We start from the raw sequence: 17,835 nt of genomic DNA, 5'->3' as shown, positions 1-17,835 counted from the left end.
CTCACTTTGAGAAGTGTTCTGTGATTTGATCTGGATTCTGGGAAGCCATTGTCCAGAGCCCCCCCGGCTTTGAAAAACCCAGATGTTGAAACCCAGATGTTGACTGGGTATGGATGTAATGGTTGGACAGTTTGGAAATCTGTCTACTTGATCTGTTTCTGTCTTGATAATTCTGCCTGTATACTTTGAAGTTCGGGGTGCTGACCTTTTTCCCCTGAACAAGGTAAACGATATATGTCTGACTGATTAAAGTAAGCTTGTTAACCCATTTTGAGTTGCTTTCCTTTATTAAAGCAGATCCAAGAACCTGTGGTGGCAGCAAACCCTGAGGACGCTTGGGGTGCTTGCTGCTACTAAATGGCGTCATGAACAGGATCTGCAGAGTAAAAGGAAAGTATGGGGACTGGGATAGTTGTTTGTTTCCCAGTTGTGGTAGCTGTGACTCTGTGAAGCCGTGGAGCAGGAGAGAAGAATGGCCTACATGCGGATTTCGCTGAGCTGAGAGCAGGAATGGTGAGCTGCCTGCATTGGGACCTGGGCAGAAGCCAGGAGCGGCTGCTGCCTGTGGGAGGAGAAGGAGCCCAGGAGTTCGGAATTCAGCCACAGGAAAAGATAAGAACTGAGCAGCAAAGCAGGGGCACTGAATGTGTTTCCTTGCTGCATCCCACAGTTTGGGACCCAGGGGGAGGATGGACTTGTGACTATGGTGGGTGGGATGAAGTGCCTTGGATCCCCAGGGACCCCACCTTGTTGGTTTTGTTGCCCAGCCCCCTCTCTGTACTTGGAAGCAGGGGCTGGAGCTGTGTGAGGGGAAGGACACCACCCCCCTGCCCCCCAGAGAACTTTATTTGAACTCTTGTTTTGAACTGAAGTGATAATGCTATGTACTTTGTGTTTGTTTAAGGCCCAGTGGCCACTTTGGTAACTTTAGTTCTGTACTTTGAAAATGTGACCTAAGAGATGTTTAATGCTAATTCAAAAGTAAATTGTCTATGCTATGGGCATGAAAGATCTTGGGGCCGAATGTAATGGGAATGTAAATTTTAAAGATCTTCCCTGCCCCTAGGCTAAAGTGCACCTGGAGCCTGGGGTGGGAGGCTTGTTTTTCAGTAGATACTTTTTGATTGGCCAGTGGGTCCAAAAGGTTGTTACATTCTCTGAGCCAGGAGAAGGCTATATAAGCCCTGATGTGTAGCTTTGTTTTGGGGGCTCACTTTGAGAAGTGTTCTGTGATTTGATCTGGATTCTGGGAAGCCCTTGTCTGGAGTCCCCCCCGGTTTTGAAAAACCCAGATGTTGATTGGGTATGGATGTAATGGTTGGACAGTTTGGAAAGCTGTCTACTTGATCTGTTTCTGTCTTGATAATTCTGCCTGTATACTTTGAAGTTCGGGGTGCTGACCTTTTTCTCCTGAACGAGGTAAAGGATATATGTCTGACTGATTAAAGGAAGCTTGTTAACCCATTTTGAGTTGCTTTCCTTTATTAAAGCAGATCCAAGAACCTGTGGTAGCAGCAAACCCTGAGGACGCTTGGGGTGCTTGCTGCTACAGATACAAAACCCAGAAAACAAAACAGTCCCTACTCTTGAAGATCTTACATTCTAATAAAGGGAAACAAACTATAAAGGAGAGCTGGAAAGGTGAGAGGTGGGGAAGGAGAGTGCAGCCTGAGACTCAGGCAGTCAGTGGGGCAAGATGGAGGCAAGGTGGAAACAGAAATTGAATAGCACAGCTGAGCTTTCTCAAGATATGGCGGTCCCAGGCTGCGACTCACCAATCACTGAGTCTCCCTTAAATATATTGTACTCTACAAAGTGTGATTATCCCAGCTGATGCTGCACCTGAGACTATATTCTGGACTTGATGTCTCCCATGGACTGTGAACTCTCCATGTTTTGGATCATTTTTGTCCACTGATATCACAGTAAGGATGACAATAATCCTGATGCTCAGTGAAAGAATGAACAAAGGATAGAAAAACACTTCTCAAAGGAAGAATTGAAAACCATATGAAAGCTTGCTCCAAATCACTGATAAAAAGAGGAATATACATGAGAGAAACTGTGAAATGTCACCTCACATCCACCAAATTGGCAAAGACAAAAGTTGGAAATAATTAATGTTGGAAGGACTGTGGAAAGATAGGCACACTGATACTCTGTTGGTCAAGCTGGGAATTAGTTTAACCATGCTAGAAAGAAATCTGCTATTATGCTAAGGAAATGTGTAAAATATCCATACCCTCCTTCTCAGAGATCCCACTGCTTAGGGATCTAGCCTAAAAAAAATTTTTAAGGTATCATTCATTTACACCAAAAATATTCATAGTAGCACTTTTTTTTATAACAAAGAACTGGGAACAAATAGATGTTCGTTGATTGGGGAATGGTTAAAATAAGTTGTAACACATGAATATAGGAGTACATAGGCCTCAGGTCAGGTGTTCCCAGGTGTACCAGCATAGACCAGCCCATTGTCTATGAAAGCCCATGTACACAAATATAGTGAAATTTTACAGTGTCATAAGAAAGAATGAATATGAAGAATTCAGAAGAGCATAAAAAGATTAATCTGAACTAATATAGAATGAATTAAACAGAGTCAGGAAAGCAGGATGCATGATGCCTGTAACATTACAAATGAAAAGAACAAATACTGAAACATAACCTTGAATTATTATAGTGACTGATCTTGACTTCAGAGAACTGACAAAATGCAGAGATAGAGGAATATGGATGTGGAATATGGAATGCTCTGTCAGACACAGCTGATATGCTGGCTGGTTTTGTCAAACTGGTTTTTTTCTCTTTTTTCCCCCTCTGTTACAAGGGATGGCTCACTTAGCAAGAAGAGCTATATTAGGAAATAAAGGTGATGCACAAGCCAAAGGATATAAATAGAAAGTATCAAACACAAAAATTTAAATTTAAAAAGGAAGCAAAGAGAGCGATGCGAGAAGTAATGCTTGAGAGTCCCTTGAGAGAGGACGATCCACCAGGCCATCAATAGGCACACACTGCTGTGTGCCAAGAATCGTGCCAGACAATAGAAACACAAAAGAAGAGAAGTGAGGGAAGGAGTGCCTGCTTACTGGAGAGGAGAGACACAGAGACACGAGATTTAAATCCCCGGGGTGGGAAAGGACAGAACTCTTGAATATTTGTTCAGCTTCTACTCAGTCTGTGCTTCTGTGAGGTGTGGAGATGGGCCAGAGAAGAGAGAGAACCTGATGTTATGGCTTCCAGCTTTGAGAGAAAGAAAGATGGTGTCAGCCTCTCTTCAGGTCCCTGAAAGGGGAAGAAGACTCTGAAAAGAAACCAACTTGTGGAAAAGGCAGCAATCCATATCATGTCCTTATCCCCAACTTGCTACATTAGAGACTTCAGGGAATTTCCCCTTGGTGAGATATGCGATTCTCTCCCTCTCTCTCTCTCTCTCTCTCCCCCACCCCAACCTTCATGGGAGAATTCATTCACTCTGTTATCTGGTATGCATTCTCCTATGTATCATTTTTTTTTTCTGATTTCGGTTTTGCTATTGACTTAGATAAATGTGTCTACTCACTATTTGCTATGTGTGTTCATTGCGAACTGGTATCTGCTGGGAAAGGTCAAGCCTTAGATATACAGCTTGGAGCATTCTGTCCCCATTACGGGATAGTGATCAGGAGTTCAGCTTGAACCGAAACATTTTGTAGACTAATATTTAAAGGAGCAAGCAGACATAATTCTGGCCCAGAACTCTGAAGAAAGCAGAAACCTCTGGCCCCGAGCTCCTGCTGCCCCTCTTGGCAGGATCAAAACGTCCCTTGGGGAAGGGTGAGCCACATCTAGACAAGACTCAGCCCCTCCCCTGCCCACTGCTGACAATTACAGACTGGGATCCAGTAGGTGTCTGTGCAGATTTCAAACCCTGTTCCGTGCAGGTGTCTTTTACTTTTGAAAGTTTGCTATGATTCTGACAAGTAGTCCCAACTATGTTGCACTTGAATTTGACAAGTATCAAGGAAAGAGAAGGGATGTAAAGTGATCGCCACAAGTTACATTGAAGCCTTTGACAAATAGCTGTTTCAAATACTTCGATACTACCTGTGTAGATAGATACCCTGGTATCATTGGTTCCAGGATCAGCTTTTCCCAAATATGGGACTCTGTTAAGCAAGTATTTCTTTTCCATATCTATAGCCAACCAAATTTTCAGACCAAATTTATCTGCCATGTTTGACACATGTTAAAAGAAATTCACAGTGAATAGAGCACTGGCCCTGAAGTCAGGAAAACCTGAGTTCAAATCTGGCCTCAGACACTTGACACTTAACTAGCTGTGTAACCTTGGGCAAGTCACTTAACCCCAATTGCCACACACACAAAAAGTAAAAAAAAAAGAGAGAAATTCAGAGCGTGCTTTGCAAGGCAATAATTGCTCATTGACTATCATATATACATCAGGAATTATTGCCTTCTCAGAACCTATAATAGAAGATTCCATAGTGGGAATGCTAGATAACTTGTCCTGAAATAGACGGCTTTCAGTTTTCAGGTAAAAGCAAAGATATTTCATAATCTATAGGAACTGATTGTATGACATAGTTTTGTTGAACAAAGGATGCCCTCAATAGGTATTTCATATCCTTTTTTTTTTTTTTTTTGCTTTTTGGAGGGCAACTGAGGTTAAGTGAGTTGCCCAAGGTCACACGGCTAGTTTTTGTGTTAAGTGTCTGGGGCTGGATTTGAACTCAGGTCCTCCTGACTCCAGGGCCAGTGCTCTCTTCACTGCACTACCTAGCCACCCCTATTTCATTTCCTTTTTACCAATAATGCCCTGAGCAATAATAAGACCAATGAACTTTTCTAATTCATCTCATGTAATAGATCCATAGCATTACCTGCTATTTTTTTGGACCCTAACATCTGAACATTCCTGAATGTTTCGAAGCAATGACTCGTTGAATAAAATTCAAAAAGAAGAAATGGAACTTTTCTCAACTGCATGGGTTGCAGAATATGCAGTCAGGCTAGACCGATGTATAATCACATTCAGCTATTGCAAACATCCTCACACTGCTTGAGGAGTACCAAGAAGTCAAGAAGAATCCTCTTTATCCTTCAGACATTGTGACTGTCTCTTTTGTTATGAACCTGGGTCCCCCAAGAACCATGATGCTCATTACCTTATTGTCAGCTGTGGAAGAAACTTCATTGATGAGCTTTCTGTCACCAGAGTCAGATGAGGAATATTTTTTTTTCTGCCTCATACATTGCAATGTAGCATTTACATGACCAAATTCCCTATATGAAAGTTCAACACAGGATGAATTGGGTGGGATATTTCTTGTTTAAAACCTGTCTGTCAGAAAGTCTCTCATGTATTTTGTCAGGAAGGGGGGAAGTAAAGACATAGTATAATAACAGGCTATAAACTCTAAAAATCTGATAAAACCAGAAAAGTTTTTAAAAAATGAGTAAAGTAGTAGAAACTACATGCAGAGATAAAATTTTATTTTATTTTACTCTATAAATACATTACTTACAAAGTTTTATAAGCATTCGACAAATTCTACTGATGCTTCAAAGGGAGAAGACTAATATTCACAAAGGTATGACTCAATAGAAACAAATGTAGAAGTATTTTCTCTTATTTACAGCAAAAGTACGAAATATTTTAGCATATACATTACCTGACACATCTATCTAGTCCTTATAGATAGAACTACATGTTTTATTTCTTTTGCTATTTAAATATTTAGAATGCTAAGAAAAAAACAAAAAAAATAACCAAAAAATAGACAAATTATCAAATATCAAATAGAAATACCCAAGCTTTTTCAAGTTCGAAGTATTGAAAACACTTTATGCATCAATTGGTACTCCTGGTCCTTCCAGTACATATATGATGTGCCAATCAAAGTGCTAGGGACGGGGCAGGTAGGTGGCACAGTGAATAGAGCACCAACCCTGGAGTCAGGAGGACCTGAGTTCAAATTTGACCTCAGACACTTAACATACTAACTGTGTGACCTTGGGCAAGTCACTTAACCCCAATTGCCTTGCCTTCCCCCCTCCAAAAAAAAAAAAAAAGAAAGAAAGATTATAGTCTTCTAAATACTAAATGGAATCTAAGTGCTAAGGACACAAAGAAAGAAACGTTGCCCCTGTCCTCAAGAAGACCATATTCTAATGGGAAACCCACTATGTAAAAGACTATCAGTATGTGCGTGTACATATACATACATATATATACCTACATACTATACATGCATATGTGTACAATACATATATGCTATCAACATATGCATATAATGCATATAGACATACATATACACACATTATATACATACTCATACACTATGTATACATATATGTGTACTACACGTATATATACACTATACACACACACACAATACCAAAGTCCTAGTTTTAATATATTAAAACTGCACTAAGATTTTGGGCATATGTATGTTTGTGTGCATATGTGGATAAACTCAGGAGCCATATAGTCGGGGGGGGGGTGCATATCCACTCATCTCTAGGCATACCCATGCATGGTGTCTTTGTAAAAGGGGGCTAATAATTCTCACATTGACAACCTCATGAGGAAGAGTTGTAAGGAAAATGTAATAGGAATGAGTTATGATGATCATTATGATTCCATTGGCAGAGGGTCAATTACTAAAGAAATTAGAAACCATTCATGAATTCTAAGCCAACTATATATATATCAGGGGTTCTTAACCTAGTGTGTCTGAACTCTAAAAAAGATTTTTTTTTTGATCCCTGCATTTCAATCTAATTTTCTTTGTATTTTATTTCATACATTTAGAAACACAGTTCTGGGGGCAAGGCAGCCCATGGGCCTTGGCAGACTGGCTGCCACCAAATAAGCTAAGCTCCCTTCCACTAGATGCACCACCCCTGAAAAGCAGGCAGGGAGACAGTAGTAACTCTGCCAACAATCTGACGAATAAAATAACAAATGCCCATAATAAAAAATAGTTTTTTTATGGAAATAAAGGCTCTGAACCTACCAAAATATTCATAACAGCACTTTTAGTGGTAGCTAGAAACTGGAAACAAAGCAAGGAGGTATCTATCAGCCACAAATGGCTGGACAAACTGTGGTATGGAAATGTGATCGATTATTTTTCTTGAGAAATCAGGAGGGAGCAGTGGAAGTATGAATATTTTTATTAAGGTGGCTCTTTGAAGCATGAGCTCTTGTCTGGGTCTTGACAGCAAAAATGGAATTCCCAAAAAACTGTTGCTAAAATGTGGTAAACATTCTTTCCGCCTCTGTTGCATGGAAGGTCTCCCAGGCCTGTCATGTTCCCTCGTTCATCTCTCTCTCTGACTCTCTGGACTTTTTTCAGCATAACACCCCAATAGTGGAACACCCCCCCCCTTCATCTTCTTTTTATGCATTGTCTTCCCCCATTAGAATGTAAGCTCCTTGAGTGTAGGGCCTTTCTTTTTGCTTGTAAATGTATCCTTAGAACTTAGCATAGTGCCCAGCACACACTAGGTGTTTAATAAATGCTTGTTGATTTGGCCTAGAGTAGAATCTAGGCCTTCCTCCAGTTCTTAGTGTCTGACTTGTCTGCAAATATTTTTCTTCTCTATGCACTAACCCCCATTCTGTCCCGAATGCCAAAAAGTTTCATCCTATTTACTCCTAAACTTCTTCCCTCTACTTGCTGCCCAGCCCACCTTCGTGAGCTCCTAGTCCTCTGGAGAGTTACCCAGTTGGTCAGTGATGTGTGACCTTCATGACCCAATGGGCCATCGTGTGTGCTCTAATCTTTCTATCCTCCACTATCTCTCAAAGTCTGTCCAGGCTCCTCTTTGGTTTTTCTGTGCTTGAGAATAGAGGGACCAAGCTGGAGTCAGTGGGCCCTAATTCAGGCCAGACCTGCGGGGTGAGTATCTTGGCCACATGGAGGCCCAGAGGAGGGAAGTGTAATGGAGAATACTTTATGAGGGTTAAAGATGGAAGACATAAGTGCTTTGGCATTGGAGTGCCGTACAGACTTCCTGGATGGAACAGAGGCAGGTCAATGGTGCAGTGGACAGCGCGTTCGCCAGACTGGTCCTCAGGTGCTGACTCAGGTACTTCCTAGCCCTGTGATCTTGGGCAAGTCACGTAACCTCTCTATCTACTCGGTTTCCTCATCTGTAAAATGGGGATAATAACAGCACCTTCCTCCCAGGGTGTGGTGGGGATCAAATGAGATGACATTTGCCAATCTTAAAGTGCCAGATATACCCTAAAGATATAGATGAGAAATGGATCACAAAGCCCGGCTGAGAAGTTGAATATAGTCGTGACAGTGGATTTCAGTTATCCAGAAAGCCCCAGGAGCTCTCTCTGCCAGAAGGAGAGCAGCAAATAACTTTGTAACTCGACTTAGTGATCAAAGGGTGGAGGAAATTCTACCTGGGTTTGATTCTCACTAGGAGGGAGGAACTGCTTGCTGGGGTGGTGGTTATGGGGTAACAACCTCCCATTCCTAGAGTTTCTGATAAAGGAGTGGAAATCTGGGCAGAGCCTGAAGTGTACCCCACATTTTAGAATAGTAGAGACAAGTCGGATCCTGTGTTTTGAGATGTTTCAGGGGAGGGGCAGCTAAGTGGCTCAGTGAACAGAGCACTGGTCCTGAAGTCAAGAGGATCTGAGTTCAAATTTGACCTCAGACACTTAACACTTACTAGCCCTGTGACCTTGGGGCAAGTCACTTAACCTCAAATGCCCTGCCTTCCCCCCTCCAAAAATCAAAAAAAAAAAAAGATGTTTTGGGGAAGTCAGTCCAGGAGGGAGCTGGTGGGCTCAAGAATAAAATTCTAAAGATACCAAGGGAAACAATTGCCATGACAGAAGAAAAATGGGGATTTATATGAAGAGACTTAGGGGTGAAGGGAAAAAAGAGAAGATGAAGATGAGGCAAGTAACATAAAATGGGACATCTAAGTGGTTCAGGTGCCTTGAGTCTGGAAGATTCTTCTTCCTGAGTTCAAATTCACCCTCAGACACTTCTTAGCTGTGTGACCCTGGGCAAGTCACTTAACCCTGTTTGCCTCAGTTTTCTCATCTATAAAATGAGCCGGAGAAGGAAATGACAAACCAGTCTAGTATCTTTGCCAAGAAAACCCCAAATGGACTCACAAAGAGTGCAACATCACTGAAACGACTGAACAATGACAGAAAATGGATATTAGCCTGGTCCTGCCCTGAAGAAGGCTCTGGATGACCTGAGGCTGGCTAGGAAAGCTATGGGGGAAGGGTTCCTTATATGAGAAAAGGGAAAGGGAACCTTTGCTTGGGATGGATGCAATGATGATAACCAACAACAGAGAGAAGAAAGAACCACTTAATTCCCATTTGGTGTCTGTTTTTCCTACAGAGGAGAATGACCTTTGCCCTGGAAATGACAGAACAGAAATGACTAATAGGGAGCGTATTCCCAAGATATGGAAGGAGGCTATAAGAGAGGACCCAGCAGCCCTGGAAGGATTCCGGTCAGTTGGCCTGCATGACTGTTCTGGGTCCTGAAGGAGCTGGCAAATGGGACTGTGGAGCAATATTGGAAAGATCCTGAAAGTGAGAGAGGAACCGCAAGATTGGAGAAGAGCATATCTTCTCCCAGTGCTCCAGAAAGGGAGAACAGAGCTTACAGACTGTAGACCAATGAGCTTGGCTTCAATTGCTGGGAAAATTTTAGGACAGATCAAAATGGATGGCTGGTGAAAGCCAAGCAAGCTTCCTCAAGACTAGATCCTACTAGACTAACCTCTTTTCTTTCAATTATCACCTCACCATGAGTGGTTCCCAAACTTTTCCCTACCTAATATCTCCCTTAGATTCTAATAAAAAAAGAGTCCTCATTACCTCCAGGATCAGTCAGTCAACAAACATTTAATTAGATATCTACTATGGGCTAAGCACTGGAGACACAGAGAAAAACAAAAGACAGCCCCTGCTCTCAAAGAACTCACAGTTTAATGAGGGAGATAACCGGAAAACAACTATTTACAAACAAATTATAGACAAGATACATAGGGGGGTAATCGACAGAGGGAAGGCAGTAACATTAAGGGAGCCTGAGAAAGGTGAAATTTTAGTTGAGACTTGAAGGAAGCCAGAGAATTCAGGCAGTGGAGATGAGGAGGGAAGGAATTCCAAGCATGGGGGAAAGCCAATGAAAATGCCTGGAAGTGGAGTGTCTTCTGGGAGGAGCAGCAAGAAGACCAGCACAGAATACTGGGGGTAGGAGGTGAGTAAGGTGTAAGAAGACTGGCAAGGTGGATGGGGTCAGGTTATGAAGGGCTTCAAATGTCAAACAAAGACTTTTATATTTGATTGAGGAGGTGATAGAGAAAGACTGGATTTTACTGCAGGGCAGAGTTTTAGAAATATCTGTGTTTTGGAAATGTCACTTTGACAGCTGAGAGGAGAATGGAATGGACTGGGGAGAGACTTGTGGCAAGGAGTCCAAGCAGCTGGCTATTGTAATAGTCAGCAAGCAAGGTAATGAGGCTCTGGACCAGGGTGGTGGCAGGGTCTGAGGAGATAAGGGGGTGTATGTGAGAGATTCTATAGATGTAAAATTGACAGGATTTGATAAGAGATTGGACGGACACTGATTTAGGGATAAGGAGTCAAGGATGATTCCTAAGTTATGTGCTTGGGTGACTGAGAGAAAGGTGGTACTCTCTCCAGTAATGGGGAAGTTGGGAGGTTTTTAGGAGAAAAGATAATGAGTTCAGTTTTGGACATGTTAAGTTTAAGGTGTCTATGGAACATTCTGTTAGAGAGAGCCAATAGATACTTGGAGATATAAGACTGACTAGGGCTAGATAAATAGATCTGAGATTCATCAGCAAACAGATGATAATTGAATCCATGGGAACTGATGAGATCCCCAGGTAAAATAATATAGAGGGAGAAGAGAAGAAAGGTCAGGGCACAGCTCTGGGGAACACCCACAGTTAGCTGGCATAACCTGAACAAAAATTCATCAAAGGAGAGTGAGAAGGAGGTTCAGATAGGGAGGGGGAAACCAGGATAGGATTGTGTCACAAAAACCTAGAAAGAGGAGAATGACCAGGAGAAGAGGGTGATCAATGTTGTTAAAGGCTAAAGAGAGATCAAGAAGGATGAGAGAAAGTCATCGGATTCAGCAATGAACAAATAGTTAGTAACTTTGGATAGAGCACTTTCAGTTGGATGATCAGGTTGGAAGCCAGACTGTAGAGAGGTAAGAAGGAAATGGAGGCATCTACTGTAGATGGGCACAAAATGGAAGAGAGGTAGGAGTGGTAGACGGGAGAGACAAGGGATGGTTGGGAAGGGGATACAAATTTATGAATTTTGTAGCTGGCAGACATTGGTCTAAGCACTTTTTACAAAGATCTTCATTTGATCTGCACAACAGCCTTAGGAGGTAGGTACTCTTATTTGACATAGGAGGAAACTGGGGCAAGTGACTTGCCCAGGGTCATACAGCTAGTAAGGGTCTGACACTAGATTTGAACTCTCAAACATGGGTCTTTCTGACACCAGGTCTGGCTGTCTATCTACTATGGCTCCACCTAGCAGTTACAGCCTAGTATATAGTAAGTGCCCATTGACTGACAATTTTGTATTCCTAGCACCTAGCACACCTAGCACCTGGAACATAGTAGGTATTTAATAAATGATTCATGGTTTATTTATTCCAACCTTCCAGACACTTGAAGTTACCTCAAATGAGAAAATATTTGTAAAGTGCTTACCACTGTGCCTGGTACATAGGAAGGGCTATCTAAATGCTTATTCCCTTCCCTTGAAGTTACCTGTATCACTGTTTTTCAACTAAGACATGAACTCAAGGGCCTTCATCATCCTTGGTTGCCCTTCCCTGGATATTGGCCTGATTATCAATGATATTACTAAGATATGGGGCCTGAATTGGAACACAACACTCCAGGTACAGTCAGACAAGGGTAGGCCAGAGGGTGATGATTTCTTCCTTGTTCTAACTTATACCTCTCTTAATGGAATCACTGTCAGCCCTGTTTTGGCTGCCATAGGGAGTAGAACTTTCTTGATGGTTGAAAGGTTCTAACATAAGAACAGTTTTGTTTAATTTTGTTTTGTTTTAGTTGGATTAAATAAAACCCTTCTACTATTTCATACCTTGTTATCCATCCTGAGTGCTTGAAGAGAAGCTATTGGATGCTGACATTCACAGGAAGGGGCATAAGACAATTGAATTTTTTTGTGTGTGGGAAATAGGAGCTGAATAGTTTTTGTGAGAAAGATGAATCACACACTGATGTTCCTTGGGTTTCTCTAAGTGGGAATGCAAGCAGAGAGAATTTTGTGGGAGACCTTATTCCCTCCACCCCCATCCCCACCAAAATTATGCTTAGATTTGTCATGTCCACCTGACACACAGGTTACAAATGTAAAGCACTTTATAAACCATAAAACACCGTACAAATAGGGGTCATACATTCATTCATTCAATAAATGCTTACGGAGGCATTCAGAGCATCTCTAGTTGTCCTTAGCTATATCTAGCCAGTAGCCCCAGATGGTTCCGGAGGAAAAAGTGACTCCACACAGCTCTACCTCACCTTAATCCAAGTCACTTGCAAGTCATGACATCGCCTCCCTGATGTCATGGTCCTCTTCAAGAACAAAGGACGAAAACAACAACTGAGGCATAAATTTCCAGGTATCTTTGTCTGATTCACATAGACCAGCTCAGCAAATTACTTCTGGGTCCTTGAAATCATTTGTTAGGCCCCTCTGTCTATATCGCTTAAGGGAGTTTTTAATCAGAGGGTTTTTTTAATGGCAGGAACACTGTCCTACAACATGGATGATGACCATTCTCTTCCTGGTGTTATTTGCCAAGAATCCTTTCCCCTCATGTGAAGCCAGTCTCATGTGTAAGTAAGGGCATGTTCAATTCAACAGAATCTTCTATGTATAAGGCTCTGGAAATAACAGAGATTGACAAAAGTCTGCTTTCAGGGAGCTTATCATCTAATAATCGGGGGTGGGGGATAAGGGCACTAGACATTCAGGTACAAATCAAGCTCTGCCTCCATGGAAATTCAATTATGTGGAGATTATATCACATACAAACAGATTAGTCTCCATGTGATAATTTGAGGAAGCTGAGAAGGAAGGAGAAAACACTAAGGCTTCCTGTAGGAGGGGTCACCTGAGCTCAGCCTCGAACAAAGCTAGGAAGTCAGAGAGACAAAGGTGAGGACAGAATCCATTTCAGGTATGGGTGAAAGGCTGGGCAAAGGCACCAAGGTAGAGAGGAACACAGAGTGTATATGTCCAAGTTCAGGCAAGAGCCCTGGAAAGCTTGACTGGAGATAGATTACCAAGGGCTTTAGAAGCTAAACTACCATAGCCATATGGTATGCGATAGTACACCATCCCCTACCAAAAGACCATAAGGAGTCTCTCAAAGACTCCTCAACAGGGAAGTGATGAGGCTGGATGTGCATGAGGGAGATGATTTGGGCAGTTGTGTGGAAGATGGCTTGGAGATGGGAGAAACAGGCAAACAGTTGGGGTCCCACTACAAGGTTGTTGTGACAGTTCAGGCAAGAGGTGATGAAGACTTGTACCAGGGTGGTGGCGGAGGCAGCTAAGACTATCAGTTTTAGAGCAGGGGTTGATATCTTTATTAGGGGAGAGAATTTCCTCCCCAAGAGTTCTTTACACTAATGGAAGCACAAGTTTTTTTTTTTTTTTAAAGGCAACTGTTTGACTGTGGAGGGGAGTGACAGGGTAACCCTGTCCGTAGAGCTGGGAAGTTGGTGACTGCTTCAAAGCCAAGGATCTCCAGAGGCCAAGTATGGCATTTGGCCTCCACTTGGCCAAATATGTGCCACATTCACCCAGGGAAATGTAAGCTCCTCGAGGGGAGAGGCTGTTTGTTTTAACATTTGTTCAGGGGGACCTTATCATGCACACAGGACCCAGCACCTAATAGGGCTCAGTAAACGTTTGAGAAACCTCTTCTAAACAGCAAAATGGAGAATCCGCGCAATGCAGGAAAAATTTCACGCAAAGGCAGGGAGGGAGAAATCTGAGCACAGAGAGAGCGGTCAAAGGCTTCAGGAGAACCATGCAGCTGCGGTGTCCGAGGGGAATATGGAAAATGGGGGAGTGAGGCAGCCCACCTTGGAATGCAGCAATTAGAGGCAGGGCGGCTCCAGCTGAGGGGACCCCACTGGCCTCCTATTTTCCTGGAGCATTTTGTCTTGCTCTCTCCTCCCCCACCCAATCACAGTCTACCTTGTGTCATCCTCTCTCTCTCTCTCCCCCTCGATCCTCTCTCTCTATTTCTAGCTAGCTAATCCATGAAGAGGCATCTTGGACACCCCTAGGACAGAGTGAACTCCTCGAGGGCAGTGATTCTTTCTTCCATCCTTGCCCTCCGCACCCCCACCCCCACCCCCGCCTCCATCCAGGACCAGAACGGAGGTGCTTTAATTACATATATGTTGAACTGGCCAAAGCAAGATCAATAAGGCAGCCTGGAAGGGTTGGACTGGAGGAGAGGGAGGGTGGAGGCAGAGGGAACAGGACTTGGAGCCAAGAAGAAACTTGGGAATCATCTAATTCAACTCCTTTAATTTTTATAGATAGAAAAACTGAGGCTGGGGTGGGAGGAATGACTTGCCCAGGGTCACACAGATAGAAACAGAAAGAGGATTCAAGACAAACTCCTCAGCCTCCAGTTACAGGGTTCTTACGCGTCACCATAGACATACTAGTCTCCTGAGGCTAATGGTTGGGGCTTGTTTCTGTAATAGGTTAGACTGACCCTTCCCCCAATCTCTCTCTTCTTCTGAAATCAAGAATCAAAAGCAAACCAGCTTTGCCATTATTACTAAATAGGGTGTCTAGCTACTCCCAGGGTCTCATTCACCAACCCCTGTAACTTTCCTGTTCAAATTGTACCACCCTGGCAACCCTGCCCCTGACTTTATTGTTTCTTCCAACTGCATGGAATTCAAGGACTATCTTTGCTTTAGTATTTGTATCCCCTCCTTTAGCACTGAGTGAGTGCTTGATAAATGCTATTTCATTCATTCATTCATTCATTCATTCATTCAGTAATGAATATCTAAACTTTGGAAGTGACAAGTGGGAATAGAAGAGAAAAGATATGTGGAATATGAGGGAGATTGATCATCATTGCACAAAGCAGCTTGTTCCTGGCTCCCAAGATATCTGTCTGAAGGTCTGGTCATGGTTGGTTCCAGATGGCTGAGGTTAAAACTTACTTCCTCCTTTTCTGTTAAAAAATGGTCAACCAGAAGAATGGAAAGTTACAAGTGCTGTCATTTGCAATCAATATATTGGATAAGCTTAGGTTTCCAGAGATGTGAATAACAGGGTCCCCAGTTTCCACAGAACCCTCAAAGGTAACATATATATATATATATATATATATATATTGGGTAGAGAACAAATGCTATATTCAGAGATTTCCCAGAGTAAACAACAGGGTGGAGAGGGAGCATATAGCAAACCAATAAAACCTTTGTGAAAGGTCCCCAAGATTAAACCCAGTCTCTGTGAGTCAAAGTTTGGGGAATCCTGAGTCACAGGTATCTGCTCTTTTAATGGGGGGGGGATAAGAGAAGGGATATTGTTTATTAGGAAGAAATTACTATTAAGCCAAGACAAAATATATCAATTTTTAAAAAAACTTTTTAAATGACTGGGACTAGAGGTTTTCTTTTTCCATTTTTTACAAATAAATTTTACTGTTATCTTTTGTTTTTATATCACAATGATTTCTGGATATCATGGTCTCCATCCTATCTGCCCTGAATTCTTTTGTAGCAAAGTTAAAAAGTGTTGAACAAAACCGGCTGATGCAGTGACTACTTTTGCCTTCATAGTTGCCTGAGGGAAAAAAAAAGAGCTATATTTCCTCCTTTGTTTTCCTTTTCCCAAACCAATATCAGTCATTAAAACCACTCCTTCCTTTTAGTGATCTCTTCATTTACATTACTGTCATTGGCCTCCCAGTTCTTACTCAGTTCTGGGTAAATTCATAGAAGTCTTTCCATGTTTTTCTGAATTCCTCCTTTCAGCCATATTTTTACTGTTCAGTAATATTCCAGTTCTTTCATATACCACAATTTGTTCAACCATTCTCCAATTGATGGGTACCCAGCTTGTTAATGGTATGATGCTTTGTTCAAAAATCTCCAAATCAAAAATTCTCGGAGTTAGAGGGGAGTCTTCAGAGGGGTTCCAGTCCAATATGCATCAGAGCAGAAACCCTGTCTACTTGTCTCGTCTGATCTTGCATCTCAATCAGCAGAGAGCACCATATGCCCTGGGGCTCTTCATAAAGTCATCAGTCTCTGATGGTTTCTGACTGAGTACAACAGCTTCCAGCCAATAATGGGGGCTGAGTCTGGGCTGGTGGCCCCTGTGAGGGTCACTCCAACAGGCAACATGATCAGCCCTGGCATCAGTAGAAGCAACAAATGCACCCTCTCCATTCCATGACTCCCATCCCTCTGGAGGAAAAGCTTAACCTTAAGCAGCTGGTGTTCGCAGCCAACAGCTGGCTTCCAATCCTTAATAAATCAATGCCCCGGACCAGACAAGAACTGTTTACCAGCCATTCTAGCATGTCTCCAGGTCTGGGGAAGGGGAAAACTCATGATTTGAAGTTTGTCAACCACAAAAGGATTATAGATTTAGAACTGAAAGAAAATGTTAAGAGTTCCCATTTTACTAATGAGAAAACTGAAGCCCAGGGTTGGGAAAGTGACTTGCTCAAAGTCACAAAGGAGGTAATTATTCAAGGTGTAATTTGAACCCAGATTCTCTGATCCCAGATCCAGTCCTCTTTCTTCTACACCCATTCCCATCTCTCCAGAGGTCAGTTCCACATCTCCACCTGCCTGCTGGACATCTCTATACCTCGATGGGTTCCCTTTGATCTCTCAGATTCAGCAAGTCTAAACAGAATTCCTTATTGCATCACCTCCCTCAAAAACCTTTTCCTCCTACCTTTTCCATTTCTTTTGAAGGGAACCCCATCCTAACCAGTTGCTGGCTCTAGTCAAATCTTTCTCACTTCAGAACATTCCTAGCATCTCCCCATTCCCAGAGCCACCAACCCATTTCAGACGCCAATGACCCCTCACTTGGACGATCTCAATACCCTCCTTGCTTCCAATATCCTCTCCCTCCAGTTCATTCTCTCTACACAGCTAAAGCAATATTCGTGACCATTAATTATATTCCCCTTCTCAAGACACCTTAATAGTTTCTTTCTGTCACTAAGATCAAATAGAAACTTCTCAGTTTGACATTTGAAGCCCTTCATCGTCTGACTCTAGCCGACATTTCCAAGTTGATTGTAAATTATTCCTCCTCACATTTTCCTAAGGGGTTGAGCTAAATTCATTCTTTTTTTTTCATCTTTTATATTTTTGGTTTTATTGTTGTGTTTTGCTTTTTACATTACAAATATTAATAAAGAGCTCCTGTTTAGTGAGAGATCTTTTGTAACAAACGAAAACAGTAAAGGAAAACTATCCAAAAAAGTGATCTAGTCTGGAACTTCAAGCAAAGTTTCACATATGTATCAGTCTTGCCCAACCTTTGTATTTAAAAAATAAATGAACAGAAATCTATTTTCTCTCCCTCCCACCCTTCATTCCATGAGTGCCAAATTTCTTATAACAAAAATGCATAGTCGAGCAAAACCCTCAATGGTGGTACACAAATACATGCATGGAAATATATGCGGATATAAATATAGGTGCACATAAATATATGTATTCTGTTCT

The sequence above is a fragment of the Petaurus breviceps genome, unplaced genomic scaffold (assembly GCF_028583685.1).
Source record: "Petaurus breviceps papuanus isolate PSGF00001 unplaced genomic scaffold, PetGlider_PUasm1.0 558, whole genome shotgun sequence".
Taxonomy (NCBI): domain Eukaryota; kingdom Metazoa; phylum Chordata; class Mammalia; order Diprotodontia; family Petauridae; genus Petaurus; species Petaurus breviceps.
This window is presented reverse-complemented; position numbering follows the sequence as displayed.